This window comes from Crinia signifera, chromosome 4 (genome assembly GCF_055691185.1).
Source record: "Crinia signifera chromosome 4, ASM5569118v1, whole genome shotgun sequence".
In the NCBI taxonomy this organism is placed as follows: Eukaryota; Metazoa; Chordata; class Amphibia; order Anura; family Myobatrachidae; genus Crinia; species Crinia signifera.
In genome coordinates, this window is record NC_139220.1 from 234,411,020 (window position 1) to 234,434,452 (window position 23,433).

The 23,433-nt window shown below is 44.1% G+C and overlaps 1 protein-coding gene across 1 annotated transcript in view; it reads right to left on the reverse strand.

Moving 5' to 3' along the window:
• The window catches only part of BNC1 (basonuclin zinc finger protein 1), a 136,200-nt gene that overhangs the window by 111,692 nt on the left and 1,075 nt on the right, over positions 1 to 23,433 (reverse strand). Inside the window, exon 2 of the mRNA XM_083184006.1 lies at positions 19,023 to 19,101. The gene's annotated coding sequence lies outside the window, so the exon portion shown is untranslated. The remainder of the gene's footprint in view (positions 1 to 19,022; positions 19,102 to 23,433) is intronic.

The window sequence follows — 23,433 nt, forward strand, 5'->3', positions numbered from 1 at the left end:
TCTCTCCATCTGATCATGACCTGAGGTGGTCTTCTGTTATTGGATTGCTAGGTTTACCAACCCCACACTCCCCCCAACAACCAAGGGCGTAACTACAATAGGTGCAGGGGGTGTGGCTGCTATGGGGCCCAGAGCTGAGAGGGGCCCATTTAGCCTGTCAAAGTATCATGTGCTATATACATTTTTCAGCATTAGCTAATAAATAGGGACCCTTACAAACTTTTGCTATAGGGCCCACATGTATCTAGTTACGCCACTGACAACAACAACAGAACATCCAAAAATAAACCGTTACATTTAACAAACCAGCCTATAAGGACAAAACATCTTAATGTAATTATGGTCTACTTTCTAAACCAAGAGTTTGTAAGATATATGAATAATGGCTATTTCAGGACATTACCAATATTACGGAATCCAGAACACATGTGGACTGTGACTACACCACACTTGACTCGAATCCAAAAAGGTACTTTATGATGTGGCCTTGTCACTCATCAGCAGAATTATACACATGGAACAGTCATGAAATTAATACAGCAGCATTTTTACCCTCAACTTCAGATCTAGACTAAAATCTGCCCATAATTAAAAAAGTAGAGGAAGGCCTCAGCAATAGTTTACATACTACAGACTGATCTTGTACCAATGACCTTAAAAAAGAAGAATGTTGACCTCTGACTAATGCTACAATTTCCAGACAACAAAATTCATTGCTCCACGTCCAATTAGCTCTGGTTTAGGGAGCAATTTCACATTGAATCCTGGAAAACCTTAAAGCAGAATGTCAAGTTTAGACACTGAATCTAGTGATCTTCCAGATATTAAGCAGTCTGTACGCTGGAAAATGATTCTACCGCCATGTTATTATGCGACAGGCCTTAGGTCGACACCTGAAACATGGGTAAGGTCAACAGGGTCGGAAACATGGGTAAGGTCAACAGGGTCGGAAAGATGATACATGCATTAGGTCGACAATGAGAAGGTCGTCAAAAGCTTGACTTGATATTTTCTTGTTTTTTTCATGCCAAATGTCGACACAGTCAACATGGACACTGTCTAAGTGTGCTGCACTCACTATGCTTCGGGTGCGGTGCCTTGCTGCGCTCAGCACACTGTTTTATTTTCCCATCACGCCATAGTGCATGGTAGGGCATGAAATACCGCCTGTGCTCCAGATACCACCTCCAGAGGGAATTAGTATATCTAGCTCCGATTTTATGTAAATAACACTTTTCTCTCTCCTCCTGTCACCCCTGACAGGCAGCGTCGCCTTGTCATTCATCATACTTGCAACACTGCTGGGTGGCGATTTGGGAAAGAGAATATAGGTGAATGGCAAAGATGTCACCGTGGTCCCCATTCAGACCTGGCACTGGCAGGCATCCTGAGACGAATACAACTGAGGACAACCACTCGATCCACCACTCAAAGAAGGATTAAGAGTTATGGACACCTCCCTCTTGCATCACGTCCTCTGGCCCCAGAAAACACATAACGACATGGCTGTGGTTGTCAATATAGCGGATAGGCGCTCTACTCCTCTGCAAGGTCAGTATAGTACACAGACTGGGGGCTCCCGCCTATCATCCCTCAGTACACACAGCTCCCCCATATCACCTCTGTGCAAACAGCTCCCCATATAGCAAACCTCAGTGTACACCGCTGAGTAAAAACATTACCGGTACTTGTGTACTAGCACGGCGCCCATCGCATCGCAGACCATATCGTATGCGATGCAATATCGGACGATGTTGTACAATGGCATACAATTTAAAAATTGTATGCCATTGTATATGGCATACAATGCCATACAATGCGATGCAATGCTAAATTGTATAAGCACCCTAATGGGTGCTTACAATGGTAAAATGCACCCCCACGCCACCCCCCAAGTATAAACGTGAACCCGAAGCCACACTTCGGGTTCACGTTTATACTTAAGGGGTGGCGTGGGGGTGCATTTAACCATTGTAAGCACCTATTAGGGTGCTTAAAAGTACCCATTAGGATGCTTATACAATTTAATATCGAATATGAGTTAAAATCGCATCGCATCGCATGCCATGCGATGCGATTAAAAAAAAAAATCGAGCAACTAATTATCGGGGAGCCGTGCTAGTACACAATTACCACATTGCCACCCAGTAAACACTGTGCCCTCATATTAGCCTTCAGCACAGACACTGCCCCCCATATCCATGCAACCCCCCATTACCCCCTCAGTACACACACTGCCCCCCCCCCCCATACACACACACACACACACAGTACACCCAGATACCCTTAGTAGTGACAGGGGGGGGGGGGGGGGGACACATTGCAGCCAGCACCAGTCTCCATCCATGACTCGCGGAGGGGGGGTGTTCCAGGTTCTGCATCGACACTGTTGCCTACTAGTGTCCAACCATCCCCAGGAGCAGAGCGGTCAAGGTGCAGGGCTTTCTGGTAGGTCATCACATATACCATGTATACCCATTACGCAATGGAATGCTGTCACGTGGCTGGCCGAGGCAAAGAGTAGCTCCTGACACTTTGCCCACATGCGAGATGGCCAGTGTCTGGTATTGTTGAGCTGCAGAGGAGGGGGCGGGAGTGAGCGGAATACTGTCAGACAGGTACAGGACATGGACCGAGAGCCTCGGATGCTGGTAAAATGAATAAATGCCCCTTTTCAGGGATAGAGCTCTGCGACAAACGTCTCCATTGTTTCTGGCAGTTCCGCCCCTTGTGCCTGGTAAGTAAACAATTTCTTTTGAAGATGCAAATGAGCATTATAAATTGGGAGAAGAACACTCCTTTATGATTAAATCAAGGCATATACTTTTCTTTTAAAATTAGAGGCACTACATTTGCTCCCAAGCAATAAGTCAAACACTGTACCGCCATTTTAGAAAATAAAGAGCAAACACCTATAACTTTGTTGAATATGGGTGCTACAAGGTCTCTCAAAGAGACATCTCCTGCCCCAATCTGTCAGCCCTACCATATGGGATATTTAGATTGTAAGCTTGCAGCAGGGCTCTCCTACCTCCAAGTCTGTCTGTTGTTACCCAGTTTGTTTCATCACGGTCTACTATTGTAAAGCGCAACAGAATCTGCTGCGCTATATAAGAAACTGTAAATAAATAAATATGGATAACATGGCTTTTGGCCTGAAGCAGAGATTCATATAGAAAGTGTGGGAACCATAGATTTTAGTAGGATTAAAGCAACTTTTTAATAATGGAGCATGTTGATCACATGAGATAGAGACTTATTCTACATTCAGACAGGTATTACAGTCCCAATAATTCGTAATGGAGAAGTTTGGCTTCATCAATTCATCATACTCTGAAGGCTTTTTGGAGCTTGCCCCCCTCGATAGATGCAAGTTAGACACGGTTTCCTATGGGTTACCTTTTTTTGCATTTTTGGGTCCCAATGGCCAGGCTTGCACAGCAGAAAAGCAGAGTCTCAATCCACCAGTAAAGTGATAGCATGGGGTGGTATAGTGGTTAGCATTGCTGCCCCACAGTACTAGCATCATGTATTACATTTCCAAAAAAAAATATTATAATAAGCCATTACTTTTCCTACATTGCTGGACATATATTATGGCTTATATTGGAACTACTGCCCCATCATCAAAATAAAATAAACGGCGTACACAATCATTTCTTATTGCCATAATATGCAGTGCTAAGAGAATCAATAGTTTACAGGCATCACAGCCACAATCATAAGTAATGGAATAGGGGAGGCAATATTTGTGAGGCGGAGATGCTGCAGGCAACTTCAGGGGACAGGGTGGGCTCTGATGTCATCACACCCCGCCCTCCACTTTGGGAGACCGCAGTGATTGGCAGGTCATTGGGAAGGGAGCAGGGCTAAAATGAAACCATTTTGACATTATAGCCCTTCTCCACGGACAAACAAATACATGTGATTACCTCTCCATCCTGACTGCTTCACTAGGGTGCAGGAAGGATGTGGGAGATTTGTCTATTATTCTGGGTGTGAGGGGGGATAGTCCAAAAATCGGGAGTCTCTTGCAACTTCTGGAAGAGTAGGAAATGATACAGTGTGTGGCTGGATACTGTGGGCTTGCCCCTCTCCTGGTGCTATCCCTGTGCCCTTCCCACCTACAACTTCATATGTTCCTTACTACTTCCCCCTCAGCTCCCCTTTGTCCTCCCACCCCTTTCCCTTGTGGCCTATTAGGGGGCCAGCTGAAAAAGTACCCTGCAAAGTCTCATTACAGTCTATGCCAAAAGCCTCAGCCAGGGTGTGAGCTATGAGGGGGTCCTGACTTTGTATTCTACATAAAGTCATTCAAAAGTCAGTTACTGATATACTGACTTTTGAATGACTTTATGTAGAATACGCCCCAAAAAAAGCGAACCTCGCCGGAAAAAAACGCAAAATGGGAGCAATGAATACTGCCCTAAATGTTTATAATAAATATATAATTTATTACAAACATTTAGGGCAGTATTCATTGCTCCCATTTCATGTTTTTTTCCGGCGAGGTTCGCTTTTTTTGGGGGGCGAGAAGGCCAGTCCTCTCTCCAAAAATGTTCCTCGCCCTATTCAACTCTCCCGGTTCCCTCCCCCCCCCCCCAAAAAAAAAAAAACTTTGTCCTGTTCGCAGTTGCTTTCTAACAGGAAACTTGTGTACCTCGCCATTTGTGTATTCAATGCAAAAATGGAGAATGCTGTTCACTGGTTTTTTTTGGCTTGCCTCTCCGTTTTGCTCTCTGAATTTTTTTAGGTGAACTGAACTTACGTGTCTGCAAGTGTATTTTTTTATTATTTGAAGGATCGATATTATTTTTTTACTTTAGAAGTGCCACATTGACATATATTGATTTTTTGGTGGTAATTCCACAAAATGTTTGTGGCACCCCTGGTCACAATGGGATATAAACCCATACATTGGAACAACATGTATAGTGCATGAAACAGCAAAACAATCATTTCTGTTTCCTTCTACATTCAAATATGAATATAGGATACATGTAACATATCATAGAGTGGTCTATTTGGTAAAGATGCTATATAGAGACAGACACGGGGTATAGATGCCCCAACATCGGCGATACATACTTCACATCTACAAGTCATGAACAGGGGGCCAGCAGTGATCCTCCCAGACACTAAATCATAAACTTCACGTTTTTGGTATTTCACATTCTAGCCACAGTTTCAACATCCCACATCCCGTGACATTATGGAATGATAAATCAGCAGGCGTGACAGCTCCCTTGTAGAGACTGGTACGAACCTAGGATCTGCCACAGCCAACACCCACAGCTTCTGCCAGATGTCTTCATAAGGTCGGATGCTTTAACCCCACAAATGGAACAAGGAGTAACACTCTGCTACATGACACCGAGAGGGGTGGGGGGGGGGGGGGGGGGAATTCACTGTAGTCAAGATTAGTAAAAGATAATTCTGCAAACCAGAAACATTTCATAGTAAGAACAGTGACTTTATATTTACAAGACAGAAGGTGAAACAGAATAGAAATAAATAGAAGTTTGGACACTATCCTATATTTTAATATGGCAGCAACAGGAGCAGTTTGCACAGAAAGGTTTTGCAAAAATAGCTGGGTTTACGAAGGTACACTATTCTCCAGAGCGGAGAAAGCCAAGAGCTGTGACAAACAATTTTATTTTAGTACCTAAAGAACGCAAGATTAGGTAATACACTGCAGCAAAAGGACAATGCATTGTAAGTGCTGAGACTAAAGAGACTGAAAATTAGTAAAGTGCTGGAGGCTATTTAAAACTGACAGCTGAAAATCACCATTATTGCAACAGACTGCTAATGTTTACTGAAACAGGTACTAGGAAACAAAGCTGAAAACCTATACAGGAAAGCCAGATGTTTGATAGATTTAAAGTGTCCCAAAAAATTTTTTTTTTTTATATTTGAATTCACTTATTGGAAAAAAAAGAAAGTGTAAATTTTGTAAATAAAATTGTAGCGGATTTAAACACAATATCAGGTCGAGAAGTCAGATCGACATGCACAAGGTTGACAAGCAAAAGGTTGACGTGGTATTGGTCGTCACGTAAAAATGTTCACATGGGTTATGTTTTTCTGACTTTTTCCTACATTACCATCCACATGGACTTTGATTGGGAACAGTAACTTTTGTCTGAAGCAAGTGGTCCGTGCAAGGGGACGTGGTACAGTACTTGATGAAATCTACAGATTGATACCAAAAAAAGGAAACCCATGTACGAAAAACTCATGTCGACATTTTCATGTGTCAGTTAGTTCCATGTCAATATTTTGGTGTTGACACTTTACACCATAACCAATTTAAACACCTTGCTCAATGCTCATTATACAAATCCCTTAGAAAGCATGTGACTTCAACCATTGCATTCCTGCAGGTCCTATCATGTCATCTAGCCACCAGTGACAGCTCCTGCTGTGATTTGTAGTTCCACAACAAATGGAAAACCTGCTCATCGTGAAGAGAATCAGCTACTATGGCAATATGTGACTTCACCTTGCTTCATCTTAAACAGAAGTGCACCACCAGCATCCAGAGAAGATCCAGTCTGCAACACACGTGCCAATCCAGCCACTGAAACCAGCCATTATTAATGAAACTGTGAAACCATCCAAAATAATGAATTGTACATTGTAAAACCTTTGCTAAAGGAAACACTTCACTTAAAACAAGTGTATTCATGTTGACTGAGCTGGTATCTATTTCAAAGTCTAAACTATCCTACAACAGGTACACTGTATTTTAATGTATGTTGTTGGCAACATACTCACTATCAAATGGTGGTTATATCCGTTATGCATTAAAAAAGGCATGCACAGTACTTGCCCATTTCAAAAAACACCCTTGTGTACACGATCCTTTAGATCGATGTTTTACAAATTGTGAATCAGTTACAGTACAATTAAAAACAATTGCATGAAAAACATTCCTATTGTGACGCGTGCCAAATATTACAGATTGATGCATGTGTGGCCATTTTTAGATTGAAAACATCACCATAACGTCCACAGACAGCAATGGTCTAGTGCAGTGCTTCCTGCACGCCATCCGCAAGCCACCCCAACAGTTCAGGTTTACGGGATATCCCTGCTTGTGCACAGATGGTATAAATCAAAATGACTAAGATGTTAATTAAGTAACCTGTGCTTAAACACAGATATGCCTAAAACTGAGACGGTTCTGGCACTTTGAAGATCTTGTTTGGGAACCTGTGGCCTAGTGTTTAGTGGTCTGGAAGTTCTGGTGAAGACCATAGATTCCACAGGCAGCACAAACTAAATCTAGTGCAAAAAAATCTATTAAATCATTAAGATATGGTTATACCCATTTATAGCCAATACAGAATGGTATTATTGTATCAGTCTGATGTATGCCCCATATTCCATACCTCGTGATATAATTCCCATTATCCCACTGTGTTTCAGTTGATGGACAGAGCCATAGGTATAAACGTTCACTGCAGAAACAACTATATTTTAAGAATTGTTTTAATGAATTCCACCGGTACTTATGTAGTATCTGGGCTGCCGATTTTTTGATTGTATGCCTTAAGTTAAGGCATACAATCAGATGCGATGCGATGACCCGATTTTTCCATAGGATTCAATGTTAAAATGGACTGAGTCCATTTTAACATGGAATTCAATGGGAAAAAGGGGTCCTTTTCATACCCCTACTATCCAAGTGGGCATGGAGTTGGATATAAACCTGTGGCGAGCGTAGCGAGCCACCGAGCCCGAAGCGTGGCGAGCGAAGCGAGCCCCGCGAGGGGACGGTATTCTGTGTCCCCTCGCGGGGCTCGCTACGCTCGCCACGCTTCGGGCTCGGTGGCTCGCTACGCTCGCCACAGGTTTATATCCAACTCCATGCCCACTTGGATAGTAGGGGTATGAAAAGGACCCCTTTTTCCCATTGAATTCCATGTTAAAATGGACTCAGTCCATTTTAACATTGAATCCTATGGAAAAATCGGGTCCATCGCATCGCATCGCATGCGATATGGTCGGGTGCGATGCGATGCGATGGACCCGATTTCAAAATCGGCAGCCCAGTTACTACATAAGTACCATTCCACCAGTTCTTTCATTTATCAGTGAAACTTTCTATCTGATGACCCTAGGACCTGTACACTTATGCGAACAGGCTCCTGAGGATCCTATCCAGAGGTATTACAGATTATTGACTTAGACGTGGATGCTCGCTACAAGCTGGACAGGAAAGATGTTGCAGGCAGTTGGACAATGACCACATCGGACAGTACATCATTTGGGTCGCCTAAAGATGGATCTGGCCATGCACAAGTTCAGCACATACAGCTGTATGCACAACTTTATTGTAAGACATTGTCAGCATGCAGCGCCTTCTGACACTTAGGAGATGCTCATATGTTTTATGCAATTTCCCCATCAGTTCAGTGGCTAGTTATTAACCACTGCTATCCCACAACATGTTTCTCTAAATACTGCAACTTCTATGGAAAAAAAATCCTTAAAATGTATATTTTCCAGTGAAGTTCTTTATCATTACTATATAGCACATGGAATTTTAAGTTCATAGTAGATATAAAAAAAAAAAACCCACAGGGAATGACACCGCAAAGCTGAGCTTCAATCCCACTTTATAAACGAAGGTAATCTTGCAGATATAGGCCCACACCAAATATGCCATCAAATACACTCTACGTTATCAACACAACATATCAAATAGTGTATACAAAACATACGGATGTCAAAATAGTGTTTTTGTGTTATCAGATTTTGTATCGCCAATTCCTGGAAACTGTAGGGGTTTTTTTTTGCCTTTAACATGCTTGAACACAGGGTGTTAATCATGTATTTGTATTGGTCTTAATGCAGGCATTTGTCATACAGTATCTAATGAATTTCTATAAAGTGTAAGTTTGCAAGCAGGGCCCTCCTACCTCTATGTCTGTTTGTTACTACCCGGTTAGTTTTATCATGGTTTTCCAATTGTAAGGCACAACAGAATATGCTGCGCTAAATAAGAAACTGTAAATAAATAAAATAATACATTTCCTGTGAGCCACCACTAGTGACAGATGTAAGCAGGTTTACTTATGTGACATTGATAAAATGCCATACCTACAGTAGGTCATGTGGCATCAAATGACTGTTCACACACTGTCCATCCTTCCTTGAATGTGTATCTGGCATTTGTTAGAATAGATCCATCTATAATGGTCTGCAATGAATCTCTGGCACTGAAGGAGTTGTTTGGCTCTTTCTACCCCATTTACTGGTCATTTATATAATCACACTGCTCTGCAAGTATGCACCCTTACATAAATACCTTGCTGGAAATGATAAGAAAAATGTTCCAACACTGGCAATTTCTAAATTCCAGAGTGATCTGGAATGCAAGGATTACAATTAGAGATGTTCTGCACAGACAGTTAAAGTAGAACGATCATGAAAGGTTTTGTTGCTGTGTAAAAGATACCTATGCAATTTAATGTTACCGCATACTCTGTAAATCAGGTTCCTTTGCCTAATTTTATTTACTGCCATGAATAAACACAGGACTATATGATTATCTGTCAAATACAAAACAGGTGAAAAAAAAAGGATTGGCCATAAAATTACATTTTATATAACCAAATATAAAAGGGGCAGCACTTAGGGTCTTCAAAAAAAAAAAAAAAAAAAAAAAAAAGATGGAAGAATAAGAAAATAAAAACTGTATTTCTGCCACCATCAAAAAAGTATACAAATATCTCTATATATCATCAGTTGATGTTTCAGTGTGTATAAGCACCAACATGATATAATACATATAGAGAATGTGCAGGCCCTAGAATATAGAAATTGCAAAGTGCAATGGATCTATATAAGAAACTGTTAATAAATAATATAATATTGGCCTGAAGATGGTTTTATTATATTTAGATACAATATTGTATTTGAAGGTGGTACACACGGTTTGTCTGTGTTTGGATAGGACAATTGGGCACTTAAATAGTTTCCCTTTTGCAGTGGCCATGCCCCCTTTCCGGATTTGTACCGGTGTTTAACATTCAGATGTTGTAGGTTATGTTAACATCTGTGTGGAAGTATTAATACCATGGGCGAGATTTAGTGAAATTAGATTTTTTTACAAAGTGTGAGTTTGTCCAAAATCGCACTATATCGCCCTTTTAAAAAAGAAAATTAAACAATAAATAAATAAAAAAAAAACCTTTTGCTGTGTATTCGCAAATTTAACGAGATGCGAATTTGCATCAAAAAAAGTGCGATATGGTGCGATATTGAGTCATGAAAATCGGCACATTTTCAGAAGCCGGTCCTGGTCCTGGTTTCATAAAATCACGGGGCTAAACAAATAGGGGTCCCCAGGATTTTATAAAACCAGCACCAGGCTCAAGGGCCAAAATATGGGGGACAAAATGAGTAGGGGTCCCCCGTATTTCCAGAACCAGCACCGGGCCCAACCAGCCAGCAGGGTAATGCCACAGCCGGGGGGAGACTTTTTATAAGTCTCCCCGGCCAAAGCATTCACCCCCTGACCAGTCAAGCATTTGTTCAGCCCCGTGATTTTCTGAAACCAGGACGCCGTTTTTTTTTTTTTCCACTTTTTTGTTTTAACTCGTTTTTTACACCAGAACCATGCACAGATCGCAGTGATCTGTGCATGGTTCTGACAAATTTGCCAGTCAGAACCTGGTCTATTTTTTTTTTTGCGCTTTTTATTCTGGTTTTTTTGGGCGATTTCCAAATTCGCACCCCATTAATTTGGCGATTTCTATATTTTACAATGAGAAAACATCTGGATGCGAATTGAGAAATTGCCACTTCTGAATGTGCGAATGCGTGGCAAAAAGTGTGATTTTTGAAGCAATTCGCATCCCATTAAGTTGGCGAATTATGAAAAAAGTGCGATTTCGGCCGTTCTGGCGAAAAAACAAACAAAAAAAAAGCAACAAATTGCCAAAAAAAAAAAATCGCGCCCTAATAAATGTCACCCATTATATTTAAACAAAAAGTGCTGCAGAATATGGGCAGTATTCAATGCTCTTGATTCACCGCTTTTTTCAGCGAACAGGGCTGTTTTTTGTCGAAACTGATTTTTTTCCGCCGAAAATGATATTCGCTGTATTCAACGATCATCAACAGCGAGTGCTGGCCAATTCACCGTTTCATAGTTTCATAGTTGCCGCTATTCGCTGTTGTATTTCTATAGAGATTTTTGCATAGTTCGCCAAAAGTGTATTCAATGCCTAAATGGAGAACTGTGTTCACTTTTTTTTTTTTTTTGGGGGTGAAGTTTGCCATTCTGCTTACGACATCTTTTTTAGATGAACTGAAATTTGTACTTCTAAAATAAATGTTTTTTATTTTTTGGTGTCTACAAGTCAGTTTATTTATTATTTGAAGGATCTTGCTTCATTTATTTCTTTACAAGCACCACTTTAATATATTTAAATTTTATTTTTTCATTACATATGCAGGGGGCGGGGACCTGCTCATTAAATATGCACTGTGCTGGGACCCGCTCATTAGATATGCACAGAGCGGGAAAAGCTCAGTGCTCACTGCTGCCTGGGTCACCCTTCTGCTCCAGCCTGTGGATGAATGTGAGCTGCAGCCCTCCCTCCCTCTCCGCAACGGCCACCCTGTCCCCCTCCTGCATGTGCAGCGCCGGGAGTCCACATCCTGCCTGCTGTCATCACACTTCTGTGTGCGCCGTATTTTGCTATTTTTGCAGTCCCTGAGGCGTTGAATATGGTGACCGGGCTGGCTGGGAGCAAATAAACGTGACGGGGGAGGCACGGCGAGTGCAGGCATAACCAAGACAGTGTACGCTGACCCTGCGCTTGCCACAGCACTGAATACTAGCCTATGTGTGCGCTATATAAGAAACTAAGGTACTTGTGTACTTTCACGGCTCCCACGATGTGCATCGTACAGGGGAAAATCGCATCGCATGCGATCGCGTGAGATCGCATGCGATCTGATGCAATGCGATGTCATTTTTCACAGAAATTATGGACATGAGTTGACATCATGTAAAATGCACCCCAAATGTCATTTTTCACACTGTACCACCCCCACTATCAACGCCAACCCGAAGCGTGGCGAGTGCAGCGAGCCCGCGAGGGGCGGCGGTACGCATCCTACAACCTTTTCATACCCCCACTATCCACATCAGTGTGGAGTTGAGAATAGAAAGTGTGGCGAGCACAGCAAGCCACCGAGCCCGAAGCGTGGCGACCGCAGCGAGCCCCGCGAGGGGACACGGATACCTGTGAAGCCCGCGAGGGGACACGGATACCTGTGAAGGTATCCGCGTCCGCTCGCCACGCTTCGGGCTCGCCACACTTTCTATTCTCAACTCCACGCCGACGTGGATAGTGGGGGTATGAAAAGGTCGTAGGACGCGTACCGCCGCCCCTCGTGGGCTCGCTGCGCTCGCCACGCTTCGGGTTGGCGTTGATAGTGGGGGTGGTACAGTGTGAAAAATGACATTTGGGGTTCATTTTACATGATGTCAACTCATGTCCATAATTTCTGTGAAAAATCACATCGCATCGCATCAGATCGCATGCGATCTCATGTGATCGCATGCAATGCGATCGCATGCGATTTTGTAAAAAATGCATAAAAACACTGGAAAATCGCATCGCATGCCACTACATATGGCATGCGATGGGAGCCGTGAAAGTACACAAGTACCAAAACTAATAATAATAATAATAATGGCACTTTTAGTTTTCGATTTGATCACGGTGTTCACTTTTGTATGCATATTTAGAGCAGTTGATGTGTTCTTTACAAATCATGTAAAAAAAAGTGTTTAAAAACATTCTTACAGTACGTGTTTTTTTTTATCCACAACCGATGCTAGGGTTGGAGCAGTGGCAAGCATTGCTGCCTCACAGTTGTTAGGTCATGAGTTCAATTCCTGACCCAGGGACTATCGGTCTGGATTTTGTATCTTCTCCAGTGGCGGTTTTTACCTATGGGCTGCTGGGCTGCAGCCCCCAGGTAAAATCCGCCACTGTCTCTGCCTAAAGTGAAGCCAGATGCAGTCTGTGTGACTGACAGTGACTTTCTATTGGAAGTCCGACCTGCCAGTCACTGAAGGCAGTCCCATTGAGGAGGTGTACCCTTCATCTGGGATGCCTCTATGTGCGCAAATGCGCAGCAGCCCCCAAAACGGGTTCTGCTCATGCGCAGTACCGCGAACCATACTGCGCATGCGCCGGACCCGGGAATCCGATTAAGCCTCCGGGGGCTGTTGCAAAGGCAGCCCATGGAAGTTTGGGTCAGCACATGCGCAGTATGTATGAATTTACTGCGCATGCGCTGGCCCTGTGCAGGGGACCGGTGGCCGGGACCAGGCCAGCATGGGGACTCGGAGTGCGGCAGAGGTGGAGCCGCATTGCGGCAGCCCCCCTCCTCGTAAAGGGTAAGAGCTGCCACTGATCTTCTCTATGTGTTCATGTGGGTTTCCACTCACATCCTAAATATAGCTTTGGTTAATTGAATTCTGAATAAAAAAGTTTCCCTAATAGGTATGCGGGTCCATGTTACAGGGAATACGTACTGCAAACTCCACTGGGGCAGGGACTGATGTGAATATTCTATGAACAGTGTTTAATACTATTTGTGCACTATATAAATAACCCCACCCCCAGGAGCTCTCTACCATGCCCGTCTCCCTGAAGAGGAGACGGGCAGGATGCCACCGCCGCCGCGCCGTCCTGAAACTGGGACGCGTGTGAGATGCACACGCATCTGTCAGATGGAGCGCCTCTGCGCCATCGATCGCCAGCGCAGGCATGCTGGCGAACCCCGGGCAAGGGTCAGAGGCGCTCCATCTGTAGACTTAACTTCTTCTCCTACAGCTCCACATCTGCCAAGCCCTGCACCTCTACCGAACTGTCCTCAAACACCTTCACCTCACATACAAGGGCTCCTCCAAAACCATTGCTCCCTACATCTTTAACCTAACACACACCCTTTCCTTCCCCCATCAGCTAGTCTGTATGAGGCTTAAGGGGAAGTCACTTAGTCAAAATCGGCCATAGCCAGAATCGCATTGTGCGTATGCCTCTTATCTTCCATAGCAGGGTTTTCTCCCATGCGGCATAGATTTAAATGGGCACAGAAAACCAATCTGTTCATAAATGTATACTAATCAGCCGCTTACCCATGACACACCATAGTTATCACCATTCTTTCATCCTCTATATCTCCAATGCCTGCTTTCCTCCTCCCTTCACTTTTGTATGTTATGAGCAGGGGCATTGCTTTCTCATCATCCAATACTCAGCAGCTGCACATTGCACCTCCTCCCTGCCCTGGGACTCCACCCCTTGATTGTCTTTGGGCCTGATTTAAGGTGCCCATACACTGCGATTTCGGCACTTGGGCTGTGAAATACCGGATCTGGAGGTCGGACGTGCAGCATGTACAATGAGGCCCGGCCTCCGTCAGAGGGCGGGCAACGGCGGTTATAGAAATTTTAAAATAAGCTCAAATGAGTGGCCGTCGGGTGCAGCGGGGGGGGGGGGGTGCCGGTGAGGAGCAGTGCAGTGGGCAGCAGCGGTGATCTGGGCAGTGGGGCAGGTGGCGGCCTGAGGAGGCGGTTGTGATAATCAGTGCAGCAAGCAGGCATCGGCTGTGATCTGAGCAGTGGGGCGGGCAGCAGCCTGGGTGCAGCGGGTGGGCAGCAGTGGCTATTACAATTTTAAAATAATGAGTGAAATGACTGGTCGGCTTCTTATTGGCTGAGATAGAGCACTCTCAGCCAATCAGCAGCCTCCCTCCCTCAAAATTCTAATAGCTGCCATTGCACTGATGATCACAGCCGCTGCCCGCCCCACTGCTCAGATCACTGCTGCTGCCCGTCCGCTGCACTGATGATCATCACCGCTGCACCCATGACGGCCACCCCACTGCTCCTCACAGGAACCACCACTGCCCCCCGCCTGCCCCACTGTTCCTCACCAGCACTGCCACTGCTCCTCACAGGAACCACCACTGCGTGCGCCGCATGCCCCACTGGTCCTCACCGTGCTGTTTTTTTACATGTGATAAATCGCATGCGATTTACAAATTTACAACTCAGTCTCAGAAGCGTGGAGATAAAGAAGAAAAATAATCAGCGTCTTAGGGCCCCCATACAGCATAGGACGACTAGTCATTTGACACTTTTTTTTTTTTATAATTGTGCCCGGCGTGCCCATCCCGCTGATCACCGCCCTCCCCACTGCTTCTCACCGGCCACTGCCGCTCAGCACCCGCCCCACACCGCCCGCTGCAGAGGTAGGATACACTGAAAGGTGTGTAAAAAAGTACCCGCAATGTGCCGCTGGTTCTATGCACATACAAAGTGCATAGAAAACAAGCAAAAAAATTTTTTTATAAAAACTGTAGTGATGGTAAAGATCAGGCCAAAAAAAAAAAAAAATGGCTAGTAAAGACTCAAAAACATGATTCAGTGTTTATATTTTGTAATTTTTTACCTGCAGGCCGCTTTGTATGTTAAATGTCAAACCAATATTATTGGAATGTACTTTGTTATTTTAGGTCATTTAAAACAACAAAAAGTGTAGCTAGAACTTGGTTACCTTTTTCCACTTATCTCTTTCATGATCTTTTCTGTAATTGTATTTTTTCCCGAATCCCAGCAATGTTATTTTCTCCCATGTTATTCCTTGCAGCCTTACATCTGGCACATCTCGTGCCAATATTCTCAGACTGACAAAGCTCTACACATAAACAAAGCCTGCCCTTTTCACTGAAAGAGACAACCTCTGCCTTTGCAAATGACAGTACAATGGTAGACTGGCAACCGTGCAAAAAAACATTAGTCCCTCCGGTGTATATAGCAGCGCTACCAGGGCGGCTCCCTGCCACTACAGAACTTCTTGCGACTAAACATGTGAGAAGTCATAATTAGAAATGCAGGAGGAATGGACGTGACAGGGCATGTCACCAGTAACGTTGCAAAATACCACTGACAGGGACTTACAATGTGACTGTGTAGAGATGCCGTCTGAGCATGCCAAGCCAGCGTTCCCTGTTTTAAATGCCACCTGGGGCAAAAAAGTTCTTTTGAGAACATTCAAATATTCATCTCTCTAAAATAACTTAACATAGTAGTTCCTACAGAAGCTTGTAATAATGCAGCTATGGGACATTCTTTATACAAACCTATTTAGTAGGAACATGACTGTGTTGTATCAAAGTATAGTATAATGCATACAGTACAGACTACAGGTACTTCATTCAAATACTGTTATTGGCCCACACACTGTTCATGTGGAGGTTACTTATGCAGTCACTCTCACTGCTTCTGCAAAACTTGCTCAAAGTTAACAGACTTTCAATGTTCATTCTGACTGTCGGAATGTTTAGAAACTTCAGACAGTAAGAATATTGCCCGTTTCCGACATCAATTTGACTATCCAATGTTCTGTCAGAATCATGTGCATTTTGTAAAAAAGCGGACTCAGATTTGACAATGCGGTGCCTGATTTTGACAATGCAGATTAAACGATTCTAGTCATTCTTGAATACTCTACCAAAATGTACAGAAGATCATGGTTACTCTGCCCACCAGTACAAATGGCGGCATTAAGCGGTGGGGGATGGGACAGTGATAATGTGACTCATTGCCCCATGACTACCACTCAGTTGTCCCTTCAAAGGTCCCCCAGAAGGGGGACACAGAAAATGAGAAAGTATGATGTAGATCAGTGGTGTCAAATTCCTGGCCCTCCAGCTGTTGTGGAACTACTTGTCCCAGCATGCCTTGCCACAGTTTTAGCAATTTAGCAATACATTATATAATATCTGTGGCAGGGCATGCTTTGACGTGTAGTTCCACAACAGCTGGAGGGCCTTGAGTTGGACACCACTGATGTAGATACAACAAATACTATACAGTATATTTGCAGATGTTATCCCTGGAGCTTTTCGCTCTTACGTCACCAGGCCCAATAGCAGCATTTGGGAAGTGGCCCCTGAACAATGCTCTGAACTGAAGAAGTTAGGAAGAGAGATGAACACCTCCATGCTGCCCCCTGGAAGATCTGCCCTCTGCATGTACCCAGTGTGCCTAGATGGCAACTACAGCTTAGTAAAATACTACTACCTGTATAAGATTTTTTTTTTCCTTTTTAAAGCTGAACATTGTAATTCCATTCAGGTTAGGTTATATGGCAGGGAGGACGGTACTCTTTACCTAGAACGGCGCCCACGATTGAAATCGCGGGCATCGCGGGTAAAATCGCGGTAATCGCGGGCATCGCGGGTAAATCGCGGGTAAATCGCGGGTAAATCGCGGGTACATCAAAATCGGGTACCCGCGATTACCGCGATTTTCCCATAGAGAACAATGTTAAAAAGCCTGATTGACCGCGATTTTAGCGTTAAATGCCTCAATGCCCGCGATTTTCCCATAGGAATCAATGTTAAATGGGCTACAGAGCCCAAATAGCCCCAATTAACCCTTAAATGTCCCCCCAATTTTTGTACGCCACCCCACGATCCACGCCAACCCGAAGCGTGGCGAGCGCAGCGAGCCCGCGAGGGGCGGCGGTACGCGTCCTACGACCTTTTCATGCCCTACTATCCACGTCGGCGTGGAGTTGAGAATAGAATAGTGTGGCGAGCGCAGCGAGCCACCGAGCCCGAAGCGTGGCGAGCGCAGCGAGCCCCGCGAGGGGACGCGGATACCTTCACAGGTAAGCGCGTCCCCTCGCGGGCTTCACAGGTGTCCGCGTGGCCACGGACACCTGTGAAGCCCGCGAGGGGACGCGCTTACCTGTGAAGGTATCCGCGTCCCCTCGCGGGGCTCGCTGCGCTCGCCACGCTTCGGGCTCGGTGGCTCGCTGCGCTCGCCACACTATTCTATTCTCACACCACGCCGACGTGGATAGTAGGGCATGAAAAGGTCGGAGGACGCGTACCGCCGCCCCTCGCGGGCTCGCTGCGCTCGCCACGCTTCGGGTTGGCGTTGATCGTGGGGTGGCGTTAAAAATTTGGGGGGACATTTAAGGGTTAATGGGCTCTGTAGCCCATTTAACATTGATTCCTATGGCCAAATCGGGTGGATTGAGGCATTTAACACTAAAATCGGGTCCATCGCGGCTTTTAACATTGCTTCCTATGGGAAATCGGGAGCATCGCGTCGCGGGCATCGCGGGTACGTTTATGGCCGGCCGCGACGCGACCGACGCGATTTTTCAGGTTTAACATGGTTTTCAATGGGAAAATCGCGGGCATCGCGTCGGTCGCGTCGCGGGCAGGCATAAATGTACCCGCGATGCCCGCGACGGGCGCCGTTCTAGGTAAAGAGTACCGGGAGGACATATGCATGGTGAAAACCCATAAATAAAAGAATAAAACCCAATATTTCCCTCTTCCCACATTAAAGCAAAACAAATCATATCTGCCTGGAAGGGATATATGTATACTCGGCAATATGTAACCCATTACATCTATCACTGTTCTCAGACTTGTGCCCTCTGTGGGATGCGAGACTGCACCTTGAAAACCTCTGTATGGATTCTTGGATCCTTATGTTTTAAGGCATTATTTATGAAAGTTTCCCAATCCTGTTCTTTGTCAGGGTTGGGTTGTGAATGTGACCATTGTGCATTGGAATTCCTCTGCCACAGGCAGCAGGATGTTCCAATCAGGCACCAGCTGGGACATGCTGCAGTATTCCTACTAAGGTCACCCATATTAACCTCTTCCTAACCACAGACATGGGCAGAGTTACACTTCACTGCAAGCCTTCCTTGCAAACTCCAAGCTTGCTATGGCTTGTTCAGTGGCACTAAATGTTTAGAAGGCCTGTGTGCTCTCCGGGTCTTTTGATTCACCAATGACACAGATCTGACCTGAGATGTAATGTGATTTATAAAGCCATGCTTCAGTACCTGTAGATGTGCCCTAAAGATAAGCGGATGTTACTCAGGAGTCATTTTTCTACAGTAACGGCAAGGCTGATGAACAAAAACATCCAAAGCACTTACCTGTGTGCACATCCTGTTCCCCGGCAATAGTCTGCGCTGGAATGGTGATCTTCTAATACACGCCTAGGTGAATGGTGCGCTGGAGAGGAGAAGGCAAATGTAAACCATTTTGCTTGAAGTCCCTCAGTGCACTACAGAGTTAATGTTATAGGAATAGGCATGGCAATTAAAAGGCCTCTGACATGACACAGGTGGCCATAATCACAATACATTATTATCATCATGCAGTCAGGGATCACTGCATTCAGAATACTCGGGTCCTCAGGATAGTAGTTATCTGCAAATTGCTGGACTAATACATGACATGTATGAGGTGCAGAACAGCACTTATTATGCCAGCCACATCACACAATTTGCCCATTTATTTGCGTGCGTGTCTGGGGTTGTTATATACATACTCATATCACTCAGAATTACAAAACAACAACACAAACATTGTAAAGAGCGTACTTAAGTTTCTTTTTTTTCTTAAATTATATAAATGGATATAATTATTTATTACAAGTTATTTATATAGCGCACACATATTCCACAGTGTTTTACAGAGGATATTTGGTACTTGTTTCCTAGCACGGCACCCACGATATTCAGTCGTATGGCGGCATCTTATGCATTGTATCGCATCGCATGCCATATACCCGCATGCAATGCGATTTTAAATTGTATAAGCACCCTAATGGGTTTTTTCAATGTTAAATGGCCCCCCTATACGATTTCCCTAATGGGTGCTTACAATGTTAAATGCACCCCCACTATCAACGCCAACCCAAAGCGTGGCGAGCGCAGCGAGCCTGCAAGGGGCGGCGGTACGCGTCCTCCGACTTTTTCATTCCCCCACTATCCACGTCGGCGTGGAGTTGATTTTATATAGTGTGGCGAGCGCAGCAAGCCACCGAGCCCGAAGCGTGGCGAGCGCACGCGTATTACTTTACATGTATTCCGCGTCCGCTCGCCACGCTTCGGGCTCGGTGGCTCGCTGCGCTCGCCACACTATCTAAAATCGACTCCACGCCGACGTGGATGGTGGGGGTATGAAAAGGTCAGAGGACGCGTACCGCCGCTGCTCGCCACGCTTCGGGTTGGCGTTGATAGTGGGGTTGGCGTGGGGGTGCTTTTAACATTGTAAGCACCCATTACGGTGCTTATACAATTAATAATCTTATAGGGGGCCCATTTACCATTGAAAACACCCATTAGGGTGCTTATGCAATTTTAAATCGTATACGCATTGGATGGTATACAATTTAAAATTGTATAACATCGGCTGCCATCGCGTAACATCGCATCGCATACCATTGTATGGCTTATGGTATGCGATGCGATGGGCGCCGTGCTAGGAAACAAGTAATGGATATTTGAACATTCACATCAGTACCTGCCCCAATGGAGCTGAAAATCTATATTCCCTACCACATGTACACGCACACACAGACATTCTAGGGCTACTTTTTTGGGGGGAGCTAATTAACCTACCAGTAGACTGTAGAAGGAAACCGGAGAACCGGTAGTAAACTCATGCAAGCACAGGGAGAATATACAAACTCCACACAGCTAGCGCCATGGTGGGAATCAAACCCATGACCTCAGTGCTGTGAGGCAGTAATGCTAACCATCACACCAGCTGTGCTTCCCTATATATTGTTAATGTGGTAAAAAAAAAAAAAACACAATTACTTAGACATATACAGGATCTTATTCAGGTCTGTTCACAAGTGGCGCTTGTTCGCGCAGGGAACAATGTTTCTTCTCTTGTTGTGTGCAGCCAGCAAACAAGCAACCATGCGGGCGGGGGGGGGGTGCTCCTTTACCATATAGGAGTGCCCAGCATTTGATGGAAATGGAATCTGCTGCACTATATAAGAAACTGTACATAAATAAAAAAATATAGGATTTCCCTGGGTGCCGACCAGCCACCATTCACAAGGCTTGCATGCAGGGCCCTCCTACCTCTTCATTTGTTACTACCCAGTTTGTTTTATCATGGTTTCTAATCGTAAAGCACAACAGAATATGCGGCACTATATAAGAAACTGTAAATATAAAAAATATAGGCTTTCCCTCTTTGTAGAAGACTTGTATGAGTGTTTTATTATCCTCGGGGATCCTGTTACTTAACTTATTAGTCTTATGCCCCTTTCAGACCGCACTTTTTACCCGTTATTTTGCCGTTTTAAAACGGTAATTTGTGCAGTCTGAAAGGTGCAGAGTGAATTTACCGGTTACATTGAACTGGTATTTCTAAACGGTAATAAAGCAGGGTCCTACCCGTTTCAGACCCGTTTTTTTCATCCACTGTTTTCTATGGGTTAAAACGGGTTCAGTGTTGTGAAGGAGCAAAAACTGCATTGAAATACCGTTTAAAGACATGTGGGGGGAAATTTACTAAAGGAAATTTGTAAAAAATAGGTGTATTTGTATTTAGAAATACGCTTATTTTTGACATTTACTATCCCAAAAATACGGCAATTCGTATTCGTATTGATAGCACATCAATACGAATACGAATTGCCATATTTTCGGGATAGTAAATGTCAAAAATAAGTGTATTTCTAAATACAAATACACCTATTTGTTTACAAATTTCCTTTAGTAAATTTCCCCCGTGGTGTGAAAGGGGTTTTAGCTGGCAAACCCGTTTTTAGAAACGTTTTAAAATACCCGGTTGAAGCCAGTTTTGCGGTCTGTAAGCAGCATTACTTATCTCCATTAGTTCTGCTTTGACGGAGTAACCTGCCTACGAAATTCTCCATTACACACAAGTGTCAGAGGTACGCTACTAACTAGACCAGTGTTTTTCAACCACTGTGCCGTGGCACACTAGTGTGCCTTGAGCTGTTCTCAAGTGTGCCTCCAGATCTAGAGATGCCCAAACTAGTTTACAGCCACCACCAGTTCAAGTGTTATTTACTGGTCTCTTCTTTTCATGTATTTTATTTGTGTTACCTGTGGGGACCAGTGTGATTGTTTTTTCATATGGGGGGCAATAGGTTTGTTTATTCCTGTGGGGATCTCATGGTGTGCCTTGGCAATTGTAAAATCTCATTTAGTGTGTCGCAAGGTAAAAAGGTTGAAAATCACTGAACTAGACTGTTGGGGGATTCAATTCCTCATGGCTGTGCATATTAAACTCCATTTTGCTTACTGTGCAACTCTATGGAAAGCAAGAAAAAAAATGGTACGATTACTGCTCATGAAGTCCCTTGTTCCATGTTCCAAAAAAAGAGGTTAAAATGCTGATTTTAACCTCTTATGGACATATTTATCAAGAGAAATTTGAGGGATAATCATGTTTCATGCAACCCCAGTATGCATCTAGTGGGACTGCAACTTTAGAGATAGAGACCGATCGATCTTCTGCAGTTGCAGGTTTTCTATCTCAAAAGCAGTCCCCAAAAGTCCAGCTCTTTGCCAAAACATGAACTTATTAGAAAATGTTTCCTGGCAAAAGAAATATGGTAAATTCCAGCAAAAGACTTATTTTCATATTGAAAGTGTTCATGATACTCATCACAACTATGGATTCTGATAATTAGTCATCTAATCATAGGGTCACAGTTCCATTCACAGTGTGTCACAGTACAGCTCTTGGGGAAATATCCCTTAAATTAAGGCAGCAATGTGGAAGACATAACAAATATCATTTTTATTGAAAATAAATATTTATTAGAATACTTTAATGCTGTGACCCATGGGGGGTGATTTCAGCACATATCGCTGGCAATATGGTCACTGAGCGACCATATTGCCAGTGATTTGTTTGTGCTGTCGGCGATAAATCGCCAGGTGTGCTCTCCCGATTGCAGCCCCTGATGGTCGTAAGCTCCTGCAATCAGCTGTTTCCCTGCCTCTTCCCCCGGCAGATTCTCCTGTTCATCAGCGACCATCTCTGGTCACTGATGAACAGGAGACACTGAGCAATATATCTCCCCCGTGTGTACACAGCTTAACACTGGGTGTGTCACTAAATGTGCATAGTGCTAAAAAGGATGGGTATTGTGGCACTAGAAAAAAAAAACAAATATATATATTTTCCTATCAAATAAAGGGATAACACTGATCCTCACCTTTAAGGGAGGAATTCAATTATTGTGCGTGTCAGCAGCCACAAGATTAAATTGTTGCTCTGTTCACGCATGCACAGCTGCCATTACTGTCCTGTTGTTCTGTCGTTTTGATGGGCTAGTAACTAATATCTAATAAAACACCTATACTGCCAGTTTAACCCTGATTATAGCCTGCATCTTTAGACTTTTTCAAGAAATTACAATTTAAGTCTCTACATTTTGGCATCCACCAAAACATACTGCCTGTGTGCTGCTCAGTGGTCACGGTTTTATGCTCTTGTGTAAGGTAATAACAGCCATTCCCCCTGGAAAGCCAGCAGTGGTGCACATTCAGGAGTATTACCGAT